At 44.7% G+C, this 26,252-nt stretch overlaps 1 protein-coding gene across 3 annotated transcripts in view; it reads left to right on the top strand.

The window, feature by feature from the left end:
• Positions 1-26,252, top strand: part of TMEM40 (transmembrane protein 40) — a 413,366-nt gene that overhangs the window by 322,051 nt on the left and 65,063 nt on the right. The gene's annotated exons all lie outside the window — the stretch shown is intronic.

A 26,252-nucleotide genomic window follows, 5' to 3' on the forward strand; every position in this document is an offset into this window, starting at 1 on the left:
CCTCCTGCACTAGGTGACCGGCATAAAACCATGCAGCTGATTGAGGGGATAGTAGGAGCTATCAGAGGCATGCCGTGGGGATCAGCTGGTGGAAACTGACAAGCCGGGCAGTGGTACTGGTACTGTCCCCGGATAGCCCACATGGAGTAGAAGCAACCGCCCATCGATGAGACGGACCTGGTGCGGAGTGGAAGACTCCGGAGCACACAAGCGGAGGCGGTTGACTCATCAAAGGGATACGACACCTGGGGCACCTTTGGCCCGCGATGGCTTCATTCATTCCTGCTCCCTCCCCCCGCTGCCATCGGGCACTCTAGTGGGACGTGGGAGTGCCAGGCCCATGGGAGTGCCTGGAATAAATACTTGATATACCGCAGCCACCGCCTGACAGTCTGGCAAGGAGTGAGAAACTCTGCTGCGGTAACGAACAGATGTGAGGAACTCCCCAACACACAAAGCACTATGAATAACTGGCGGCCCATACCGAACTAAATCATTTCACTCTTCTTATCTTAACTATCTTCAAATGCTTGCAGGGTGAGTGGGTGTCTGGGCCTGCAGTGGGAGCAGCTGTGCAGCTTTAATATCACCCACAGGCACTATCCATGTAACTATCTTCCCCATACAGTTGACTGTGAAATGGCCATAAACTCCTTATTGGTCTACAAATGCAAAACTCTACAAAGCACTCTGGATACAAGAGCCGGGTTTTACTGCAGCACCATAAATATGTGCAGACCGGAAGACCCAGACCACAAAAGAGCAACACGGGCAATGTAAGCAAATTAAAGTCCAGGAACTGGGATGCACCTACCCTGTACTTTGCCACAATCTCGGTCTCCCATGTGGCAAAAGAACACACCTGAGACCACAGCAAACCTACCTGCACACTCTCAAGTCAAAGCTAAACACTGCTCCTAGGGCCATGATTTACTTGCAGGGCTCATTGACATAGACTGGAGTCCCGTTCTCGCTACTACATAATAGCCAACGCTAGAAGCTCAGGTTGCATCACTTGCTGGAACAAAGGAGGGGTGAGACATTTAAGGCCACAACTATACCTAGAGGAGGAGAGAGCCAGAAGAAGCAAAACATGCTTGACACGTACACAAGTCAAGTAAGTCAGCCCAAAACAGGAAAACTATCTGAAACCCAAGAACTTGCAGCTAATATGCAGGAAGTTTCAGAAGCCCCCAACCTCAGGCAAATCATCAAAAACATGCAGGTGGGGTTCACCTCCCTTACAGGGAAACTTAATGACATGACAACGGAAATAGCTACCCTCAATGGCAAGATGGAGCGTGTCAGCACGCGACTCACGGAAGCAGAATCACGTATCGGTACAATTGAGGATGATGTACATGCCCTTAAATCCCAGATGGTGACAGTTAATACAGACCTGAAAAAAGCCCTAGCCAAATGTGATGACCTGGAATACAGGTCTAGGAGAAGCAACGTCCGAATACTGAGCCTTCCTGAACACTTTGGACACGTCCCCATAGAAACAGCCATAGAAGAGCTGCTGAAGAAATTACTAGGTACCCAATAGTTCTCACCTATGTTCGTGGTAGAGCAAGCCAACAGAACGCCTACTATAAAACCTAAACCTGGAGCACCACCAAGAGCAGTTATTGTGAAACTCCTAAACTATTGTGACAGGGAGGCCCTCATCCGATTCGCCAGAGAGAAGGGTCTGCTGAAATAAGGTAATACCTCCCTGCACATATATCCAGACTTCTCGGCAGTGGTACACCAGGAGCAGAAAACTTTCATGGGAGTGAAGCACATGCTGCAAGAAAGATCTGTACCATATGCTATGCTTTTCCCAGCGAGACTCCACATACAACACCGCGGGAAGACCATATTCTTCACAATACCGGAGGAGGCAGCTTCTTTCATGGAAGCTCATATACCAATCCAACCACAGTCAATGGAGACTCTAGGATCAGGAGAACCAACTGCATTCACTTGAATGTTATAATTGTTACAGGGACGCCAAATCTAACTGTTTATAGGATATTAGTTGAGCATTGAAATGTTGATATTGCATACTCACACTAGTATCAAACAGAGACAACCTCCATAAACCACACAGGCTCACAAATCCTCAGTATACTGTTGGAAGCGTGCCACTTCTGGGAGGTCCGTACGCAGAGGAAGCAGCCCCCAGTCAAGGTTGCTACTGGTTTGTTATAGCACTATGCACAAGTTGGTGTTCAGTGCAAAACTAGACAATTTTCAATGGACCATGAACCAGGCCGGTGTGTGATAAGGAAATATTTATTTATTTTTAATTATGAACAAGAATCAAAGACATTCGACATAGGGCAGCAATCACCAGTGTGGCGATAATTACACTGTAAAGTGATAGAACACACTTAGTTTGACTGTTTAACATAAGATACACAATGCACAATTGAATAAAAGCAAGATTACTTTTCGGGTATTATTTTCAGAGAGCACCACCGTTAATATTTCCCCCCGCAACACTCCCTCAAACCCCTGTGAACCAAATTTTGTGTGGGTAGAGTGGAGTAGCAAGGAGTCAGGTATACTAGGCAACAAACAGAATGAAAATGCAACCTTCAACCCCTGAATGGGAGGCAAAATCGGATTGAAATCCTTGAAATTGAGCATAATAGCACTCAGAATGACTAAATAGTTATTTTACATGTGCGTTTGAATGAATAAGGCAAGCATGTGTGGCTGTATCAAAGAAGTGAGAACACTAGCAAACTACAAGGCAATGTACTAATAACGTGCATACAGTACAGAAAATCGACTTTGGAAGGAAAGCAAAATCACACATGGAGAAATTGCAGTGACTTATTTTTACAGTTTTAAATAGCAATATGGCTTGGAAAATGGGCTAAACAGACGAAATCGGAATGTGGTTTTGATGCCAAGGTATAAAGGCCCTTCACAGGTATAATATAAATGTGAAAGGTTTACTCTGGAGGGATGACAGTAAGGGTTTCTTAAAGAGAAAGGAAACTCTGTTTTGAAACGGGACCAATTTCACGGGACAACTCGGTTTTGTTAATAAAATGATTTCTTTTACCGAAACTATATTTTAGTGACTAGATTGTTAGAGAAAGGCACGGTATGTAAGGAGGTTACTTGCAATGGCAACCTATCCACGCCGCGTTCAGCTCTATATGGGAATTAATTGAATTATTCAAAATAGTACTAAGGACTTACACAAGGACTGAAATGAGTTGGAAAGAATTGTGCTAACACTTGGAAACTCAGATTTTCCTAAGGACAGGATACACGGAGGATTCTGACAATTTTAAGGATTTACTAGGTTATTTATAGGATTTCTATGGGATTGGACATAAAACCAGGTAACAAAGCAAAGGATGCAGTTTTGGGTTACTTGGGTAGGGAAATACTTACAAAGAGCCTTGAATGGTGCTGTTTTAACAGCGAACCGTGTTTCGGGACAGCGAGGCAAGATCTGGTCTCTGCACATCGGCGGGCTCTCCTAGAATGGGACAGCTGGGCCTATTCTGCTCACGGTAGACTGCAGGTGCATCAGCTGGGCAATCAGGTAGCAGGCAAAGCCTGTCTGGTCCCTTCCTCCCTGAATCATAGGGATTTTAGTAGGGTTTTAATTCTGGATCAGTGGTTCTGCCTGGATAGGGTCCACTAGCTCTGGCCTGGCTTCTGGAATCTGGATCTTGCAGGGTGAATGTGGAATGCCTGGATCTCTGGGTGTTGATTTAGGAATGCTGGATTTTCTTGAATGTCTGTCCTTCTGGAATCTGTGTGTGTCCTGAGCTTTGATTGTCTCCCCCCTTTATAGGCCAGATGACATCAATGTATTTTTTACTATGTGGGCTGAATTAAGCTAGACATACCTCTAAATCGGATAGGTCAAGCTGTAATATGTCGCCTCCTCCCTGTAAGCAGATTGGATTGAAGGAGGTGACTCAGTTTTTAGGTGTTTTATGATGTACTTTTGATTCACAAAGTTACTTTTGACAAAATAAGTTATGGAGCAAAACACTTTTACACATGTCACCATCAGGAAAATTAGATGGGCATACTCCATATTTTACAAGAAACATGCTGATCCAACTCCCATGACAGTGCAATGCTGTTTAGTCATTCCGGCAGTCTTTCGCCATTTCCCTGGAAAACATCCCGCCTAAAATTCTACAATTGTGTATGTGTATACATATCATCACTGGGCATATTTCCATTAAATTACAAAACTGTACCATGTACACCTTTCTCCAAAATGACATTTTCCTGGCGTTTGCCTCCCTAACATGCTAGAAAAACCTACAATGTCTTATTTTGATGCCACAAAAAAAGACAAATATTTAAATGGTCATAATTCCACATTACTGTTTCTTTTGATTACTGGATTAAATGTTATGATTTGAACAGTCTCTGTAATCCACTGGGCTGGCATTGTTTCCAAATATGGGCAGTCTTTCCCACACCCAGCAACAAGTCGGGCTCTGGTCAGCATAGCCCAGGGTTGCCATGGATTCACTTTTGGTCTTAGTCAGTTGAAGCTGAGGGGAGGTGTCACCAGGAATTCACACCTCTGTTCCAGGGCAGTCCATTGTGTCATGCACCGGCAATGCCGCTTCGCCTGACCAGGTTGTTAGATTCTCCACTTTGGCCGTATTCATAGTTTGCAGGGGAAATTCCTTCCCCAGGAAGGTTTAGTGCCTTTGAATTTCCAGGCCAAGCCCCTTTATTCTGCCATTTTTATTTTCTTACTTTCCTTCACAAAACCCAAGTCTTTTTGGAAATAAATATCATGTATATTTTTAAAGCAAACCCCCATCTCCCATCCTATTTCTATGCAGGGCCTCATTTTAACATTTCACTTTAAAAAGACATAGGGCCTCATTACGCGGTAGGAGGTAGCTATGGTGCTATTAGCACCATGGCTACCCCCTTACCGCATTCTGGGTCTGGATTCCCGAAATAGGGACTTACCGGGTCATTCCAACCTTGGAGGACCCGGTATGTCCCCATTCCCATTCGAGCCCCCATAGGGCTCAATGGGAATGGGGATGGAGCCAAGAACGGTACCGCAAATTGCGGTACCGTTATTAGCTGTGAAGTCCCTTAACGGGTCCCGTCCATAAAGCCCGGTAAAACCAGGTGTTAAGGAAGGGACCTGCTAAGGGACCTTGGAATAGGGTGGTAAGGGATTACTGGCACTGGTGCCCTTACCGGTGCCGGTAATCTCTTACCACCTACTGCGTAATGAGACCCATATTCTTGTTTACGAGGAGAGAAAATCGCTAACGGGCCCATAGTCCAGTGCTCACCCTCTAGAACCTGTAAGACAAGATAGCTGCACCACGTGAGGAAGGGGGGTGCAGGATTTACTTACTCCAACACAATTCAATAATGAGGACTCAATGAGTTGGCAAAGGGAAGTCCGTTTAATGACAATTACATCAAACAGAGAAACAAATGGAAATCAGCAGCATTGCGATCACCTGTCTCGCACCGACTTCCTCGAACTTCAGTTGAACAGTCCTTGTTATAGGCTAAGCTCGTCATCACTGACGTCTAATTCTATAAAAAATCATCATGCAATATAATTGTTTAGGAAAGGTAACTTAAGTGTAGGTGTTATATCTGTATATGATAATACGGCATGCAGATTGGATACCTCTTATCAGGTGGGCATCTATGCTCATCCCTCTACATCACGCGTGATAGACATCACTACAACTACGACGTCCTATTGGTTACAGTATCTATAGAACTCCAGATAACTGGGTCCATTGTGATTGGGCAGGTTACACCCCTAGACATACATTTCCACTTTTAATTAGCAGCATGCAGAATGGACACCCCTGTGTCTGGTGTCCCAAGTTTCACCCTGCCTCCCTTCCATCAATCAGTGTTTTAGGGTGATGTGTCAATTAGTTGGCAAAGGATGTCCTCGAAACTGTAGTCGCTTATCGGGAAATGTTATGGCATCCTCGGGTCCTGGATGACATCAGGCGATGGTACTTCTTCGCCCTGGCCGATCACGTGTTAGTTCACCATGAATCTGCTTCACTTTCCAGCTTTTAGCGCATTTAATTCTGTGTCAGCCTCGCCACCTGCATGAGCCCCCCTTATCTCAACCTTCATGAGGCAGGCTGGTATGCTCTGAAGTTTAATTCTTGTTAGCTGACGCTCTCCTCCCCTTCTCTGGTTGACCTCGATTTCCTAGGCATGAGCCATTCATTGTTGAGTTCAATTCTGCTCCTTCTCTTGCCTTTGGCTGGGTTTCGAAACTTGGCCTGTCAGGCCTCTGGCCGCCTGGGTACATTTCTGCTTTTACAAAATGGAGTCGCACTTGTATAATGTGCCTTATTAAGGTAGATATATGGTTGGCGCGTGCTGCTCTATCTTCTACTAAGCATTGCAAGCAGTATTGATTTCTTAGTATCTTGCGTTTCAAGCCTATTTACACACGTTTAACAGGTTGGAAGCACGTTTATCAGGTTGCTTCCATCTTGTCACGTAGCACCGTTTCCTTACGTTTTAACATTCTCTTCTCTGTGTCCATTACATTTATTTCATAGTTACTTGCACTGTCGTGCTTGTCTTAGATGGATGCTTTTGTTCATTCATGAGTCTGTTCAGGCCCTTTTGTCATTTCCACTGGCCTTCCATTATGGCTTTTGGGGTCTCTTCATGGACCGTGTGCAGGTACTCTTAGTTCCGTATCAGAAGCTGGTATGGCTGTCTGATAGGGTACCATGCTGGCCAGGGTTGTCTGGTTATCGGTGCTTCAACAGGTATGGATCTTCTGATGTATACCGGGCAGAGTGCCAGTGCAGCCCTTTGTAGGTTCATTTGCTGGGACCTCCTCTACACTCCCCCCTCTGGTCGGTTCATCGACCACTTCTGCAACCGTATTTACATTCATTTCTTTTGATTCTTCGGTGTCACGTCCATCGTCTTCAGCATTTGTACATGATGGTGTGAATGTGTGAGCTTTTGGAGTCCATATTTTTATTACTCCCTTCAAACTCCCTGCTGTTTTTACATGTTCGTCTTTGTTCCATGTCATCAGCTGACATTGTCCATTTGGGCTGCAGTAGATCGATTTACCTTCGTACCTTCTTAGTTTCTTAGGATATGTGAACTTTGTTCCCTCTGCCGCAAATTTGCTGGCTTTCACAAAGTCTCTTATTTCTTCATCAGTCAGGTCTCTGGGCTTCCACCCTGGCTCAACATCAACCATTATTTTCATCCCTATGGCTTTCTTCGCAGTTTTCTGGCATTGTGTAATGATTATCTTAATAACACAGAATCCTAGCAATACCATTGCTAATAGAGATCCCAGAAACTTGAATATATCTGCCATCCATTGTGGGACCCACGAGAATAGGTCTCCAAACCAGCTGTCATCGTCCACTTCATCACTTTCATCGATCATCTGGTTTTTCAGGCTTGTCAACATGCTTATGGCCTCTGTTAGGGTTCCGTTTTCCTCGTCGTGTGATGGTACAAATGTGCAACATCATTCTCCGATTTTTGCACAAACACCTCCATCCATTGCAGTGATCATGTCAAGCACATATCTGTTTTGGAGGGTCATCAGTATGATTGTTCTGATCTGGTTATCTGCAACCATTTAGCATTCACTCCAACTTGGATGTGGGGCAAGAGTAGTGTTGTGAATACTGTTGAGGTGAGGCTGAACAGCCTGTGTTCGTATGGGATTGCATGAAATGCCTCTTCTGATTTGGGAGAAAAGTAATTTTCCCTCTTCATCCTGGATACCAGTCCCACATAACTCCTCCTTCTTAGATGAGCATCTGCTTTCGGGAAACTGTCCAACTTCAGGTTATTCTTAGGGATCACTAGTGCGGGAACTTGAACGTTCACTAGTGTGCATATGCCTCCCCAGTTTTTCGGCAGCCTTATGTATGCCTTGGATCTACACGCCCAGTAATGGTCCATAATAAGTACGGTTCCTTCTGTCATTCCTGGGGCTTCAAAGATTCTTCCGCAGTTTTGATTCTCTCTCATCTTCATTGTGCCATTGTTTCTGTAACATAGTTTTGGGCTCTCCAGTGGCACTATCTGCAGGAGTCCCTCTCTGTCTTCGACCCACGTTAGTAGCTTCACTAGCTTTGGCCACAGAGGTTTGCATAACCTCTGCTAATTCTCTATTGCTTCCTTGCAGGCTCCAAGGACCATCCATGCTCGGCAAATTACTACTCCGTACTCCCATCCATCTGGGTAGACCACTGTCCCCCAGATCTGCATTTGGCCTCTGTTCTTCCAGTTTTTCCTTGAGTGTTCAATCTTGGGTTTATTACCCATCGTGTTCCTGAGCCCTTACCTTCAGGGTTCTCGTATCTGATCACGTGATTCCTAGTATACGCCCTGTTTCTTGTTTTAATGTCCTGGATGTAGCCATCTTCATCTGGGTAATCATTTTTTCCCCATATCAACGTGGCGTCTTTTCCCATAAATTGTCCTCTTGTGTTACACATTGCTACATGTGATATACAGTGTGCTGTAGGGACATCAATTTCTACGGCCACGAAGATCTTGGATTTTCCCATGCTGTAAAGTAGGAGAGCACAGACAAAGCATTCCCCTTCTGACTGCCTTCGTCCTACTTCCGTCATGTGTTGGTACCGTATGTTTTTTCCGAGATGGGCTGTGCTGTCCATGTAATCATTAAGTTCATTGTTCTCTTCATGTGGGCATCTCTTGATTCTCAGCGTTCTTCTGTAGTTTGCTATGACTATGTCTCTAAATGCGTCTGTGCTGCTTTTCCTCCCTGGGTGTCTCGGTGGAGCAGGCTGCCTTGCTATGGTAGGAGGAGGTTTTGCGTTTCTCTTCCTCTCCTCTTGTTGGTTTTCATCGTGGTTCTCTGGCCGCCATTGGCTCACCATCTGCTCAGCGTGAGGCTGAGTTATAGATCTGGTGCTTGTTTGCAGTGCTCGAGCTGGCGTGTTTGTCGTTATAGTCTCTGCAGTTCTTGTTCCAGCTCCTTGTGCAGTTTCTTTGCTCTGACTATGAATGGGAACAAATAGTCTATCAGCATTTGTGTTTTATCTGTGAATTCCTTTGTGGCTACTTCTGTTCTTTTGAGGGCTTTTGCTATGCACTCTCTCTCTAGTGGTTCACTTGGCTCCTCTTGAGTACTTCTACTGTTTTCTGGAATAGATTGTTCGGCATGCAGTCTCCTCTTCTCTGCTGCTTTCGTTGGAGGCCCTGTAGCCATTGACACTTGCCTTTGTCTGTGTGCATCCTGTGTGGGTGCGTGCAGTGGTCAGTGCAGCGTTTTCATTCATTCCGTGCTGACCCTCTCTCCAGCTTTTCTCTTCATTTGTTACCTCAAATGTGTCTAAATCATTGATCATTACATTTAAATTGAGTTTGTTACTTTTATCATCCGGTTTTCTTGGGAATGAAATGACTATATAAGGTCTGGGTGCTTTCGTAGACCCCAGATGTTCATTATCTGGTGGGTGCACTGAGATCGGGACACTTCGTGCACCAATAAAGAAAGCAGTTCTGATTGTTAATGACAGAAACAATAATAATAACTATACATATACACATAATCGTTGAACGACAATTTGCAGCATTTTCTTCCAGGGAAGTGGGGGCGCCCTTCCGCTGGGGGTAGAACTATGTTACTGTTTTGGGCCCCCATTTCCACCAGGTCCATAGTCAATTATTTATTCTTTTCTTGCCTCAAGTGTCCTCCCTCTTGCGGGTGACGACGGTAGTCTCTGGGTACTCGGTACAGTTCCTGTGCTAGACTATGGAAAAGGGTTAGGCAATCAATCTTGGTACATCACATTCATTATGAATAGCGATAATATGTGAGGTCCCAATGCACGCCTCGAATTTGTCTTGGTCCTGAGGACATGCTCGAACTTGCTGAATGCAAAAGAATGAAAAGATGCAACTGCTAAAAATCACACAAAATAAAATGCTGTAAAAATAAAAACAAAAATAGAAATAAAAGTGAACATGTGAAAAAATAGGAAAAAATGAGAAAAATGAAGAAAAAAGGAAGATAAGACGGTGAAGTTCTTGTGTCCGCTCTTTTCGCTCAGTCTCTCGGTGACAAGTTGAACAGTGTCTCTCTCCTCGATCTGCTCCACGGCAAAAAGTCTTATTGTGGCTCTCTTCCTTCTAAGGCTCTTATCAGCAGTGGATGGCCATAATTACTTCTCAGTTGTGCTGTGATGGCTCTCAGGAGCCTGTTTAATTGCGCGTTCTTTACTGGGTCTCTGAAGAATGCGGGTACGTCAACATTGTTTGGTCTACCCACTAGTTCTGAAAAGTTCTCAATGAGGTGTAAGAAGACATGGTATGCATATCTGCTGTCTTCTGGTGACAAGGACATTCGTTCTGATTTTCGGGTTTCTAGATCACAGGCCTTTTTTGTGACGCAAACACTTTTTACACTTTCCTGCTGCGTGGATCGCGACCATGTAGTTCAGTTGGTACCATACTTTAGCAATTTAGGAATTTGTTGTTTCTTGGATCTCTGATAAAGGATAAAGTATCTGTGGTTCTCCCGACGAGTCCTGGGCATTCTTCGATGATGCGGAAAAACAGTGTATGTCAGTTCATCAATGATCACTTGTGGTAGGAGCATCTGTATCCTTATCACCGTACTCGGGCAGTACAATGAAGGCTTCCGTGATGACAGTCAGCAGTTGCCAGATTATTTTCTTGTTGGCCAGATCTTGAATAAAATCTGTGATACTGGTAACTCTCCCTACAAGTGATGGATAAGATTCTAATACTAGCCGGAAACAGGAAAGAACATTCTCTGTGATGTTTCTACTGGGGTATACCATAAATTCTGTGAACAAAGTCTCGATACTGATTGCTTCTGGATACTGTGTTACACTCTCAGACAATGTCTTATTTCCCGCTTATCAGAGTCTTTTGGGCTTTTTCTTTTTCAATGCTTTGTGTGGTTTTAATGTTTGAATGAGTAGCGTTACTGCAGCTTTGGATGTGCGATTCTCTTTTTTACCCTGCACCTTGTGCTGCTCAGAGTATCTGTTTTATTGTCTTTTATCCCTTTCAATGCTTAAAGGAAATGTTCAGCATAAGGCCAAGATTTTCACGAGGAGCTCTCTCGTCTTGTCTTGTCTGCGCATGCGTCGTCCTTCCTCGCCGTGGATCTTGTCTGCACGTGCTGAGGTTCTTCCCCGTTATCTGTGGTTTCTTTGCAGTCGGATGCAGCAGGAGGGCTTTCTCCTATATACGGTTTAATGTCATTTATGAAGATCCATGCCCTTCTGCGCTGGGGTTTGACGGCGGAGTGGGTGCCGTCCTCAACGCTGAACCGGCCATTGAATCTTGGCTTGTCCCACCTCTTCCTGGTAAAGTTCTTCACAAGTACGCTGTCACCAGGGAAAATGAGGGGCGCATGTACACCTTGCTCGGTGTCTGCTTCAGCACTTCCTGCTGTGTTTCGAGATGCGCTGTCCCCTTTTTGCCGTCACTGCAGCTGGCCTGTAATGACAGAGGCGCTGGATGTCATATAGTTAGGGTACTTTTGCATCTCTGTTCCCAGAACCTCCCTAGTCGGCTGGGCATCACAACTATCTCTGGGGGCAAGAGGGGTCCTCATCCTTCTGCCTTTAACTATCTCGTGCGGCGTGAGATGGTCGGAGCCCGGTTGCTTCCTAAGTGCATACAATGCCAATGGTAGACAGTGCAGTCATCCCTTCTTTAATGTGAGCTTCAACTTGGCTATCCTCTCCTTAAGCAAGCCGTTGATCCGTTCACATATCCCATTCCCTTCTGGTTGATATGCCAAGGAGAACTGGTGCTTTATACTAAGCAACAAGCTAATCTGTTCGAAAACTGAATTTACAAAGTGAGGCCCGTTATCTGATCTCATTACTTCGCACACCCCCCACCTAGAGAACACCTCCCTCACTAGGAACTTGGCAGCACAGGTTCGTCTGGGTGTGTACAGGGACCTGCTTCTATCCATCTAGAGAATGGACACACCACCACAATTAAATACCTGTACCCATTGCACACTTGAATCATGTCGACATAGTCGATATGCAAGTGCTGGAATGGTCCATTTGGTCTGGGGATGATCCCTCTCACTACTTTTAATGTGTGCCCAGCAGTGAATTGCAGGCAGATTATGCAGTTCACCATGAAAAATGCAACATGCTCTGCTAAATTCGGTGTGAACCAGTCTTCTGCGAGCGTTGCAGCAAGATTTTCTTTTGTCATATGGATGGGGTAGTGCAGTTGCTCTAACGCTACTTTTAGAAGGGCGACAGGCATTACTGTTTACCAGTGCTGTCTTGCTTGCACAACCCGTCAGAGGGGTTTAAAGAGCACCCTCGACGCTTCCACAAATTTTTCTCCTTCTGAGGTCCCTCCCCCTGGAGCTCAATTAGCTGAATCTGCCCCATATTGCTATAGGCTTCTGGTGTGGCTCGTGCTACCATCATTCGCTCATGGGTACGTGCCACCTCTACGTCCGTGATTGTTTCAGTTTTGGATGCCATGTGCTTGGCTTCCGGGGCCGCTTCATGATTTCCACGTGACACGAAATCCGTCCCCTTGGTATGAGCAGCGCATTTCATGACCGCTATGCCCACTGGGAACTGTAGTGCTTTTATCAGCCTGTCCAATAAGGCTGCATGTTGCACTGGCATGCTGTCTGCTCGGAGGTAGCCCCTCCTTTTCCAGCGCGCTAGACCTGCATGTACTGTGGACGTCACATAGGCTGAATCACTGTACACAGTTACTTCCTGGTCTGCATGATTCTCAATGGCGAGTATCAGTGCCAACGGTTCTGCAGCTTGCGCAGAATAGTGAGGGTATTCGCGCACTGATGAGTACTCGAAAATCTCCATTCACTAGGTGTTTTATCACGGTCTCGCCTGTATACCTTTGTCCGTCTTCTTGGTCAATTCTCGAAGAACCATCAATAAAGACTATCTCTCCACTTGCCAGGGCGTTTTCCTTAACCCTGGGGATCTCATCATAGAATTCCTCATAGTTCGCACAGTCGTGTATAGGTTCTCCCTCTGTGACTGGGTCACCTATGAATGTAGCTGGATTCACATTTTTACATCGAACTATTTTGATCGATGGGTTAGAGATGATCACCTCAAAGGCGGATGCTCTCTGAGAGGTCAGTGGGCCCTTTGGCTTCTCTAGTATGTCAAACAGTGAGTGCTCAACATACAATGTCATGGAGCATCCCATCACAATGGATGACGCCTTTTCGATAGCGAATGCGGCAGCAGCTAGGTTTTGTTCACAATGGGAAGGTGCCCTTCAATACCGGGTCCAAACTCCGGCTGTAATATGCTAGGGGCTTGTACCCCAGCGAGGTTCGCTGCGTGAGCACTGCCGTCCTAAAATTGCCATTGGTATGTGAGAACAGGTAGAATTCCTCTGCATAATTAGGAATCCCCAGAACTGGGGCCTTACAAATTGCCCCCTTGAGTTCTGTAAACCCCTTTTCCATTTCCCCAGTCCATTCGATATCTTTCCTTGTCGCCTGGGCCTTCTTTAGGGCCTGTAACAAGGACTTGGTGTATGAGCTGTAGTCAAAGACCCATGCTCTGACATAATTGCACAGGCCTAAGAAGCTCTGCATTTGTTTTAACGTGTGTGGCTTGGCCGTGTTCATGATGGCTTCAGCCCTTTCTGGGGTTACCTTCTTCCCCTCATGAGAGATCAGTTGCCCTATGTACAACACCTCCTCTTGACAGTACTGCAACTTTTCCTTATCAACTTTGTATCCCTTTGCAGCCAATATAGTCAATAGCTGGACCGAGTCGCGCCTGCATTGCTCTTCAGTGGTGCTGCAGATCAGAATGTCATCTATGTACTGCAAAACAACACTGTCCACCCCAATATTGCTTAAGTCCGTTTGCAGGACTCTGTTGAAAATAGATGGGGACTCGCAGTACCCCTGTGGCAACCTCGTGCTTTTCAGGCGCATTTGTCTGAAAGTGAATGACGTCCGGTCTTGCGATTCACGATGCAACGGAATCGAGAAAAACGCATTTTTCAAATCGATCACCATGAAATATTTTGCCACAGTGGGTATGTTGCACAGTATTGTGGATGGATTAGGGACTAGGGGGAACTCTGCTTCAACTATATCATTTAATGCTCGTAAATCTTGGATTAAACGCCAAGACCCACCCTGTGATTTTTTGACAGGGTAAATCACTGTGTTGCCAGGTGATTCTGATGTCACTAAGATGCCCTGCTCCATCATGGTGGAAATTGTCTTCGCGATCCCTTCATCCGCTTCTCTGGACATGGGATATTGTCGCGCTCGTGGTAAAATTGCTCCTGGTTTCAGTTTAATTTTCACTTCACCTGCCCCCTTCAGGAGACCCACGTCATAGGGCCCTGTAGTCCATACTGCGACAGGCACTTGGGCCATGTCGTCCTCAAAGTATTCTGGACGTACCAGCACCAACATCATTCTCTGAGGCACCTGCCGTCTGATCATTTTGACCCAAAATGTGAGACTTACTTCCACTCTTGTCTCCTCTAGGTCAGGGTGCTCTTCGAACAGATCGTCAGTCACTCGATAACCTTCTTCAATGGCGATAATCGCACATCATTGTCTGCCTTCGTCATCATATCCTTCGACCAATACCACTTTCCCTCGCACTGTGGCAGATTGTATCATTAAGGGAAATACTTGCCCCTCCTCTTCGTGCATGGCTATTCTTGGTCTGAACAGAAACTCATCAGGGGTTCTCATAGTTTTGTCCGCGAGGCCTGGCAGTCCCGCCATAAGCACCCGCACACCATATGCAAAGACTTCTGGCTCTAGCAGTATAGCTCTCATGGCTATACGTCCTGAGTATGTTCTGATCATTTCACACACGTTTGAATAATGCATTTCTGGAGTGGAGCACATTATACTATTCTCGGTAAACGAGATGGTCATGTTTAATTTAGTCATCAGGTCCCGACTCAGAATATTTACTGGGGTCTGACGTGAATATAATAGAGGTACATTCATTTCGCGCTCTCCCACTGAGACGGAGTGCGTTTGTAAAGGGAACTCTACTATGAGCTCCAGTGAAACTCTGAGTATCTATAGCCTCGCCAGACAAGGAAAACTTGCCTTCTCGTATGCACGAGCGTGTTGCACCCGTGTCAACTAAGAAGGAATATTCTTTCCCCCCTATGGTGACATTAACCCTTGGTTCCCTGTTAGGGTCTGGTGTCACTGATCGGATAGAGCACATCAGGGTCCCCTGTGAGCTGTCCTATTTCATGTACAGGTTTCGTCCACTGTATACTTGTGGGTTTACCCCATTTCCAGGGTTAATTCCTCCTCCGGAATTAGTACCCTGTGTCATCTGTGGCAGTGCCTGCTGGGGTTGTCCCTGTGGTAAATTCCCCATGTTCGGTGGTTGAACCACTTGCTGTGCACCTTGCTGTATGCCTGACGCCTGCGGCTGCACTGCGTAATTTTGCGCACCGCCCTGCTGTGGGCCGGCAGGTTGATTCACCATGCCTGCCCCCATCTCTTGGCTGTTTTGCCACATGCCTTGGCTTCTGCACATGCGTGCCACATGTCTGTCATTCCACACATCCAACATACAGGCGGTGGTCGAGCCATCTGTCCATGTGGCATAGCTGGACCACCCATCGGCGCGTTCTGGAAGCCACCTTGAACATTCTGAAAACCTCCTTGGTTAGCTCGAAACCCTCCTTGATTACTCTGCATCCTCTACCTCCAAAACCCCTTCCCCTCGGGTAAAATCTGGTGTTACCCTAATTATTCTGCGATGGGTTAGTCGCTTGCTGTGTGCTTGGTTCAGCTGGACTTGTCAGCATGGCTCCCTCGAGAGCATATTTCGAGAGCTTCTTTTGCACCAGCTTTGCCTCCTCTCCCTTACGAGTTGTCTCCTTTTTCCGATTCTTTTCTTGCAACAACCTGCAATAGTGTGCAATTGTCAACTGTATTTCGGCCCATGGTTTGGCTTCTATTCCTACCCATTTCTTGAGCTGTTTTTGCACCAGTTCAGGTAACCCTTGGCACAATATATGGTAGAATACAGGGATAGATTTCATCTAAAGACTCGTGCATTTCGAGCACCCACGCGTCTCGAAAATTTTGAATATATATCAATGGGTCCTCTGACTCCTTCATTTTTCCGAGTCATTATAGCCCCCATATCAGAAGTGTCTGGATATAACGTTTGCAGCACTGTCCACACTGCTGCCCTACAGTTATTAAATGGAGCTCCGTCATGGGAGGTGTTAATTAGGGTTACCCTAGGATAGACTGCCCGTTTCCATACATCATCTGCTCGTTCACCAAGTATGACAATTAGGAGACCCTTGATGTCCCCTATAGCTAAGGTGACACCCCCCGTCATTTTCTCCAACTCATGTATCCACTCCCGGCTCCCGATGTCAGCATTGGAAGCTTATTTTTAAGATTCTCTTGATCCATGTGAGGCCATGGAATATATTGTGGTCTTGCTCCCCCCTTCTCTAGCAACGGGAATTGGAATGCACAGTCCTCCTTCTCTTTCCCCATAGTTCTTTGGTCTATCGCCGTGGTGGCATTCCCGCCTTGCCGTCTACCTGGCAATGCCCTTAATCTGTCTGCATAGGCAGGTGCTGACGCCCCCTCTGACCATGGGGTGTACTTTCATGTCGGCCAGACTGTCCGGCAGACCTCGGTGCCCTACTTGTGGACCCGCTAGCGTCTGACCATCATACCTCTCGGTCCCCTGGGAGCCACATCCTCCGTTTCCCCACCGGAGTCAGATACTGAATACTCCCAGGTTACACAACTCCTTGCATCTCCTTCGTTCTGTCCAGCCTGTCTAGGGACAGTCCCCTGCTCCCACTACTTCGGGTGACATCCTCAGTGTCATGTAGCTGAGTGCTCTCTAAGCGCTCAACTTTCCTTCCCCCATTGGATATCTGCTGTAGCCCCATCTCGTCGTATATTTTATCAATCATTTCCCCGATGCTTCTGGTGTCGAAGTCATCTTCAATATTTGTCCCGTTTGTACCTGGTACCGCGTTCTTGCAGGAAAAAATTCTTCTATGTCTTCCCATCCTACTGTAGGATTGGGTTTAAGCACTTCCCGCTCCAAATATTCAAGATCCCGTGCCCTCTGTCTGTACTTACGTTCTATTTCCTCGTCTTATTTCCTTTCGCTTCTTTGCTTCTTCTCTAGCCTTATCTACTTCCGTCATCCGTTCATTTCTACGTTCTTTTGCCCTTCTACTTTCCTCATCTTCCGGCTTTTTTACTTTTCTTTCGTGCACTCTCCTTTCTTCCTCTAACCTTAACATGTTCTGCCTGTACTTTTTATAGGCTGCGTACTGTGTGCGACTCAGCAGTATTCCTTGCTCTTCGCGATATAGTTTTTCTCACCTTAGCATATCCTTCTTTCTTGTCCTTTCATCCCTTTCTTCCATCCCTTTCTCTCTCTCTCTCTCTCCTTTGCGTCTCATCAGACCTCTCCTTTGACCTCAAATCATCACTTCCTTTTCCATCCAACTTCAGTAATATTTGACCTCCCATCCATTCGTCTTTCGCGAATGCTATCTCATCACCTCTACCCGCTTTTCCTTTGTTTATTTCCCTCTGTCTCCTTATCTGTAGGTGCACAACTCCGTGCCCAATCTTTCCCTTCATCTCTGCATCTCTTTTTCCCTTGAGACTGCAGAGGCGATATTGTTTCCCTGTTCTTTTCCCTTATTGTCGTCACTACTGTACATAGGTGACTCATATGCGGGGTTGCTATACCTCATCAATTCAATGGCGATTCCATCTTAGTTACAGAATCGCGTAAGGCAAAAATGCATTTCAACCAATCATCGATACAATTATTTCACATTGGACATACAACAGAACACATATGACAGACATTTGACAGCCTAGACGGACACCAGCTGGTCATACGTATACCTGCCTTCTAATCAATACCCCGTCATGGGATGTAAACAACCCCCTTTGATGCTGTCTTTAATCATCACCGTAGCCTAAATTGTCCCCCCACTGTGGGCTATGAGTTTACGTTTCTTCTGACCACTCTTTAAAGTGCCTGAATAAGGTGAATCCTTACGTTTTGTCTCAGGTGCCCCCCTGGTAATCCTTACGTTTTGTCTCGGGTGTCCCCTCGGTATCCACTCTTTATTTCTTATGCTCGGGTCATTACCCCCTATATATATATATATATATATATATATATATATATATATATATATATAGTCTTCTCTACTTCTAACTACTTTAGTTTTTCTCCGCCGCCCACCGTTACCTTTCGCTTAATGGTTATAATGGTTATAATGCCTACAAGACATTTGCCAAAGTAACGAGTTTATTGTTTCACTCACCGATCGCATCGTTTCCTCTCTGGAACTTCGGGATCACCGCCCCTTCCTTTCCTGCTCTTAAGGTTTTCGTCCGATCCGCTGCCCTTGGGAATGAGAAGGGTTATGCTTGGAAAGGCGGGTTCCTTAAGACCCACTGCAGATTTTCGAAATTTTACTCTATCATTGTCCACGGGGAGCTTCTCAGTCTACTCAGCCGGAATGGCGAAAGGACTCGTGATCTTGCCGAAGGCCTAGAGTTACTTCGTACCATCGGTTTAAAGGTGTCTTATCACTATATCAATCGATAATCGATAATCGATGGCCGAAACCATCCTCACGCTACCAAGTGTTCATGAGGAGAGAAAATCGCTGACGGGCCCATAGGCCAGCTTTCACCCTCTAGAACCTGTAAGACAAGATAGCTGCACCATGTGAGGAAGGGGGTGCAGGATTCACTTACTCTAACACGACTCAATAATGAGGACTCAATAAGTTGGCAAAGGGAAGTCTGTTTAATGACAATTACATCAAACAGCGAAAAAAATGGAAATCAGCAGCATTGCGATCACCTGTCTCGCTCCGACTTCCTCGAACTCCAGTTGAACAGTCCTTGTTATAGGCTAAGCACATCATCACTGACGTCTAATTCTATAAAAAATAATCATGCAATATAATTGGTTAGGAAAGGTAACTTAAGTGTAGGTGTTATATCTGTATATGATAATAGGGCATGGGGATTGGATACCTCTTATCGGGTGGGTGTCTATGCTCATCCCTCTACATCACGCGTGATAGAAGTCACTACAACTACGACGTCCTATTGGTTACAGTATCTATAGGATTCCAGATAACTTGGTCCATTGTGATTGGGCAGGTTACACCCCTAGACATACATTTCCACTTTGAATTAGCAGCATGCAGAATGGACACCCCTGTGCCTGGTGTCCCAAGTTTCACCCTGCCTCCCTTCCACCAATCAGTGCTTTAGGGTGATGTGTCAATTAGTTGGCAAAGGATGGCCTCGAAACTGTAGTCTCTTATCGGGAAAAGTTATGGCATCTCGGGTCCTGGATGACATCAGGCGATGGTACTTCTTCGCCCTGGCCGATCACGTGTTAGTTCTCCATGAATCTGCTTCACTTTCCGGCTTTTAGCGCATTTAATTCTGTGTCCGCCTCGCCACCTGCATGGGCCCCCCTTATCTCAACCTTCATGAGGCAAGCTGGTATGCTCTGAAGTTTGAGTCTTGTTAGCTGACGCTCTCCTCCCCTTCTCTGGTTGACCTCGATTTCCTAGGCATGAGCGCTCATTGTTGAGTTTCGATTCCGCTCCTTCTCTTGCCTTTGGCTGGGTTTCAAAACTTGGCCTGTCAGGCCTCTGGCCGCCTGGGTACATTTCTGCTTTTACAAAATGGAGTCGCACTTGTATAATGTGCCTTATTGAGGTAGATATATGGTTGGCGCTTGCCGCTCTATCTTCTACTAAGCATTGCAAGCAGTATTGATTTCTTAGCATCTTGCGTTTAAAGCCTATTTACACATGTTTAACAGGTCGGTTGCTTCCATCTTGTCACGTAGCACCGTTTCCTTACATTTTAACGTTGTCTCTTCTCTGTGTCCATTACAGTTATTTTGTAGTTTTTTGCACTGGCAAGCTTGTCTTCGATAGCCACTTTTGTTCATTCATGAGTCTGTTCAGGCCCTTGTGTCATTTCCACTGGCCTTCCATTAAGGCTTTTGGGGTCTCTTCGTGGACCGTGTGCAGGTACTCTTAGTTCCGTATCAGCGGCTGGTATGGCTGTCTGATAGGGTACCGTGCTGCCCAGGGTTGTCTGGTTATGGGTGCTTGAACAGGTATGGATCTTCTGATGTATACCAGGCAGAGTCCCAGTGCAGCCCTTTGTAGGTTCATTTGCTCTTCATACGTCACATACCTTGGCGAGTATGCTCCTGGTACCTCAAAATGAGGGGAAGGGGTGCAGGCCATGTCTGGGACCTCCTCTACATTATTGCTTGGCAAAAGCACCATTTTACACCTGGGTTAATTTTCATGTATGTCACAGATTTTATCTGGAGCCAAACTGTGTAATGTTGAAGGATGAAAAATGGCAACAGTGCAAAGCCATTTTAAATGCAAAACATTCCCCTTTTATATTTTGTTGGAATTTTTCAGCTGGCAGCATAGCAGCACTGCCTTTGAATTTGGTTCTTTGGTGCACCTGAAGAAAATAACTTGCAGCAATTCTCGGGGTGTTCTATGTTTCATCTTGCCCCATATGTGCCCGGCAAAGACAGCGCAGCCATTAGTTTTGTATCTGCAAAACGCAGTTTTGATGCAAGGGAATGCGCTCTGCAGAGCCAGCGCTGCCATTCTACTTGTAACTGCTCAAATGCAGTTTGGTGATGTTGGGGAGTTCTGCTGGGCTGGTAAATGTACCCCACAATGCGACCACTAGCTCCCACTGTGGGACTTTCCACACCTCTCCCCTACTCGAGATGCTGCAATTCGCAGGCTATGGGAATCGGTGGGATATCATTGTAAGGCAACTTTTTTCCTGGGGGGAAGTTCCTGACAGTGAAGGAATTTAAAACACAACATGGCAACACACAGGTGGGGCTGCTACAACACTACAGATTACGGGTGGCAATCTGGGCTAGATGGGATTTGTACCCCACTGAACCACTTGAAAATAAACTACTTGCTTATATATCAAACTCCAGTGGATGCAGACATGTACTCGCCACTATTTACAGGGAGACATTGCTTGGAATGCCGATACAAGATGACCCATTGAGAGAGAAATGGGCGAGAGCGAAACCAAATAATAAGTGGCGCACAATGGGGGCAAATGTGTAAGCCTACCACGTCAGTCTCTATGAATGGCCGACTGAAGCTAATACAGTATAAAATATTACATAGGTTACACTACATGCCATACAGACTCGAGAGATATTTCCCAGATCACACTGGTTTTTTGCCCGAGATGTGGGACAGAAGATGCAGGATGCCTATACATGCTCTGGTCCTGCCCAAATCTGTCACACTACTGGACACATATATACAAAGTAATGTCAGAAATAACTGGTACGAGCCTGGTCACTACTCCTATATCTGCATTATTTGGAAAGTGGCAAAATCGGCTAGAAATTCAAAATAGATCCTCCCTAAATGTCTGTTATTTGGTAGCAAAAAGATATATAATTCGGAAATGGAAGGCTAGATGTCCCCCATCTACACAGGAATGGCTAAAGAACTTAACGTGGGTAAATTAAAGGGATGGTCTAGTAAAAATTTTTATTTAAAAAAAAGATAGACCACATAAAAAAAAATATACTAGCATCCTCCGTTTTAAAACTTCCTATGTAAAATTTTGAGCTATTCAAGCTCAAAATTCAAAAAAGCAAGCACAGGGGCGCCGCCATTTTGTGAAATGGAGGCCCTCCTGTGCTGGCTTTTGCTTTTGCGGCACTAATGAAGGAAAAGCCAGCCAGCTGTAGTAAACAAAGTCTACCGCTGGGTGGCTTTCCCTTCATTAGTGCCGGGACTCGGAGGACGCGGACCGGAGACCAGAGCAGGAAAGCTGCAGCTGAATCTCGGTAAGTGCTATTTATTTTTTTTACAAAAAATAAGCACTAGCTACGTTTTTTTTTCTAAGTTTTCCGGGCTGGAGGAGCCCGGAAAACTTAGAAATAAAACCGCAGCTTTAAAAACGTTGTATTTATGTTTGTGGTCGCTTTTGAAGCGACCGCAAACATAAATACATTGTTATTGTGTTGGAAAACACTGCGGTTTTAAAACCGCAGCGTTTTCCAACACAACCGCATGTGTTTCTGCCTGCTGTGGCTATCACTTTGGGTCTCCGGTGCTCCCAGGGGAGCACCGGAGACCCAAAGTGAAAGCCACAGCAGGCAGAAACACACGCGGTTATGTTTACATGCCGCGTAGTGTTTCTACCTGCAGCTGATTTCCCATTTGGGGCTCTCGGGCTCCCCGTGGGGAGCCCGAGAGCCCCAAATGGGAAAGCAGATTCAGGCAGACACAACGTGGTTGTTTTCCGCAATGCCGCGTTGTGTCTGCCTGAATCTGCTTTGCCATTTGGGGCTCTCGGGCTCCCCATGGGGAGCCCGAGAGCCCCAAATGGCAAAGCAGATTCAGGCAGACACAACGCGGTTGTTTTCCGCAATGCCGCGTTATGTCTGCCTGAATCTGCTTTTCCATTTGGGGCTCTCAGGCTGCGGTTTTATTTCTACGTTTTCCGGGCTCCTCCAGCCCGGAAAACTTAGAAAGAAAAACGCAGCTAGTGCTTATTTTTTGTAAAAAAAATAAATAGCACTTACCGAGATTCAGCTGCAGCTTTCCTGCTCTGGTCTCCGGTCCGCGTCCTCCGAGTCCCGGCACTAATGAAGGGAAAGCCACCCAGCGGTAGACTTTGTTTACTACAGCTGGCTGGCTTTTCCTTCATTAGTGCCGCAAAAGCAAAAGCCAGCACAGGAGGGCCTCCATTTCACAAAATGGTGGCGCCCCTGTGCTTGCTTTTTCGAATTTTGAGCTTGAATAGCTCAAAATTTTACATAGGAAGTTTTAAAACCGAGGATGCTAGTATATTTTTTTTTTATGTGGCCTATCTATTTTTTAAATAACATTTTTTACTAGACCATCCCTTTAACATGAAGATCTATACAGATCACTGTCTCCACACATGTCCCGCCCCAGAGATCTCTGGGGAGAGTTCCGAAATTACCTAGCTAAAGTCTAAACAACAAGATGAAATAGATTAACTAAACAGCGTACATACTAACCACATCAATACCAACATAAACATCTGAGTTACACTGTGTATGGAGTCCATGAAAGCTTAAGCAATGTACTAGAAACTGTTATGCTATGTGTTTCTGTATTTACTTTGACTGCTGACTTGAAAAATAAGTAAACAAATAAAAAAGAAAACATTTAGCTGGATTCCAGTTGCAAGTTGTGGCTTTCCTCTCAGGGAAGTATGTATGAGGGTGCACGACATAATTCCCAAGAAAGTGTGTTGCTTTGTTTTTTTTGTTTTTTTTTCCTTTATTATTTTGGTTTATTTACAAACCTTTACAAAATCACAAAAGTATCGAACATTGATTATACAGAAAAATTAAAAGAAGTGCATAAAAGTACCAAACATTTTTTTTCCTTTTTGTATCCAAATGTTCACATCACAGCAATCTTACATTACGTTTCCAGAGTAAAAGACACAAGGGAAAATTTTCCTCAGATCCCAATCCGCAGAAATCCTCACAAATAAAACGTGTACCCTTGTTAACTCAAATCACAGACATTTCTTAGAAAGGTTGTTACAGAGATTTTTAAGCTTGTACAATTATCGTGCAACATTCTGTGCCATATGAAGTATCTAATCACTTCATTTGTTGAAACTACAAATTTTGAAACATACTCTATCCTTTGAGTCTTTAAATAGGGGCAAACCAATAAAATATGTTGCAAAGTTTCCACAACACCAGCAGTTTTACAGTATCTACACCATGATTGTACGATTTCTAATACATTGTACTTGATTAGTAGGTAAAACATTGAAGCGAAAGCGCATGAAGTCATTACGCAACCGCTTGCTTGGTTATTTGATCAGATAACCTTCCATGTCGGGTTGCCATTTCCAAGTGGAACAGGCAGATTTATAAAGTTTTGAATCTAGGATTAAGGCTTTCGTTCTTTGCCAATCAAAGCTCATTAAACTGAACTTCACTTTACCCGGTTTATTGCATAATGAGATCATGGATAGACCTTGCTCTTTCAAACAGGTCTCACTTTCACCTTTTAACGCACACATGAAGGGATTCAATAATTCACGATAAGCACATGTATACAGAGTTTCATCCATTGAAGTTTTACATTTTTTCCAGAGGCATAGTCTCTTCCAAGCTGCATGAGAAGAGAGTGAGTGCAAACCCAGTTCATATCTAGTGGTATACATTTAGGCAGAAACCATAGCACAGCTCTCCAGATTTTTCCTTCAATAGTGGTCAGATATGTATGTAATTCATTGGTAAATAGTTCAATTCCATAAATTAAACGTGGTATTACCTTTTTGTTGTAGAAATCCCTCAGCGGAACCATCGTATAGTTTCCACATTTATTGTCATCCCTCAGCTGTCTGATGGCTATTTCTGATTTCAAGATCAGCTGACTTTTTAACAGACTAGTGGAATCCTGACTAGAAAAATAGAATCCCAAATACTTAAATGAGGGTTGTGCCTTAATCCTCTTTCCTTCACAAGACCAAGCAAAAACATTCTCCTTTTTGTTATTTTTGCCAAACCGGACAATAGCTGTTTTTGCAGGATTTATTTTAAGTTTGAGATCGTCTAGAAATATTTCAAAGGCTCTAAGTAGACTTTGCAGACCAATTTTGGTTTTGTCCAGAAGAAGAAAATCATCGGCATAAACCATCCAGTCTATGGACACATTATTCAATTTAGGACATACCATACCTTTACCACCAAGTGCATTTTGAGCACCGCTTACATACAAGTTAAAGACCGTAGGAGCCAGCATACAACCCTGTCTTAGGCCGTTCGGAATAATAATTACCTTGGAGAGTAAGCCCTCTGTTGTCAAGCGGACCTTCAAACTGGTATCAGTGTACAGAGCAATGATGATCTGGAGTAAATGAACTGGAATATCAAGTTCTTGTAACTTTAACCACAGAAGTTGCCTATCCACGAGATCAAAGGCAGAGCTAAGGTCCATCGAGGCCACAAACATAGGTCTCACCCCCTTTTTCATAGAGTTGGCTATTAAGGTTTCCAACACTAGACCGCCGCAATCTGTTCCAATATTATTTTTGAAACCTATTTGTTTTAAATCAAGAATGGATTTTGCTGTAATCCATTCTTGCAATTCCTTTAAGACCAAAGAGCAGAATATTTTTGACTCTGTGTCAGCAATTGCTATCGGCCTATAACTAGTGGGACACAAACGTGCACCTTTCTTGAAAACCGGGATGACTATGGAAACCTTCCACAAGAGTGGTATAACCTTGGTCTCTAAGATATTGGCATACAACTTGGACAAAATATTTTCCCATGTTACAGGGTCCATTTTTAACAATTTGTTAGACAAATTGTTCGGTCCGTTGGCTCCTGAGTTTGTAGATTTCTTGATAAGATCTGTAATATCATAGGTTGAAAACTTCAAAGACCATGACTGACTTTCAGCAATTATCAATTTACATGTCACCTTATTGACAGTATATAACTGGGAAAAGTGGTCCTGCCATACATCCTCATTAATGACATTCACAGCCATATCCTGTTGAGGTTTTTCAGTTTCATTTATCAGGTGCCAAAAATGTATACAACCATGCCGAGGTAGAGCTTTCAACATAAGCTCACCATCCTGCTGCATTCGAGAAGCTCTGTATTGGATTTGCCAATTTTTATAAGATTGTTTGATTTTATTTTTTCTGATATTATATTCAGTGGGTAGTAAACCTTTTTTTAATTGTCTGAGTTCTCTTCTGTATGAAGTTTTACGTACATGGACCACTACGTCCGTGGGGTGTCTATTTTTCATCTGCACTTTTGTACCCTTCATGGGCCGAGGAGCCAAATTATCAATGGTATTTTTGATGTAGTTAGAAAAATGTAAAGATGAATAGCAATCATCACGATGTAGCTCAGACATGGATAGATAATCATTCATCATTGTCGATGTAAACTTCACTTTTTTTTTTTGTGGCACCATTTAATTCTATTCCCCTTCTGATTTATCATCACCCAATGAGTATACTTTTCATTAGTAGGAATTTGGAAATTAAAGGCCATTTTAAAGGAGAGAATACAATGATCGCTCGTGCTAGAATCAAGAACTTCAAAGTCATACACACTCCTAAAAATACCGGTAGGGAGAAAAATATAATC

This window comes from Ambystoma mexicanum, chromosome 2p (genome assembly GCF_040938575.1).
Source record: "Ambystoma mexicanum isolate Mex_15411 chromosome 2p, UKY_AmexF1_1, whole genome shotgun sequence".
NCBI classification, from domain to species: domain Eukaryota; kingdom Metazoa; phylum Chordata; class Amphibia; order Caudata; family Ambystomatidae; genus Ambystoma; species Ambystoma mexicanum.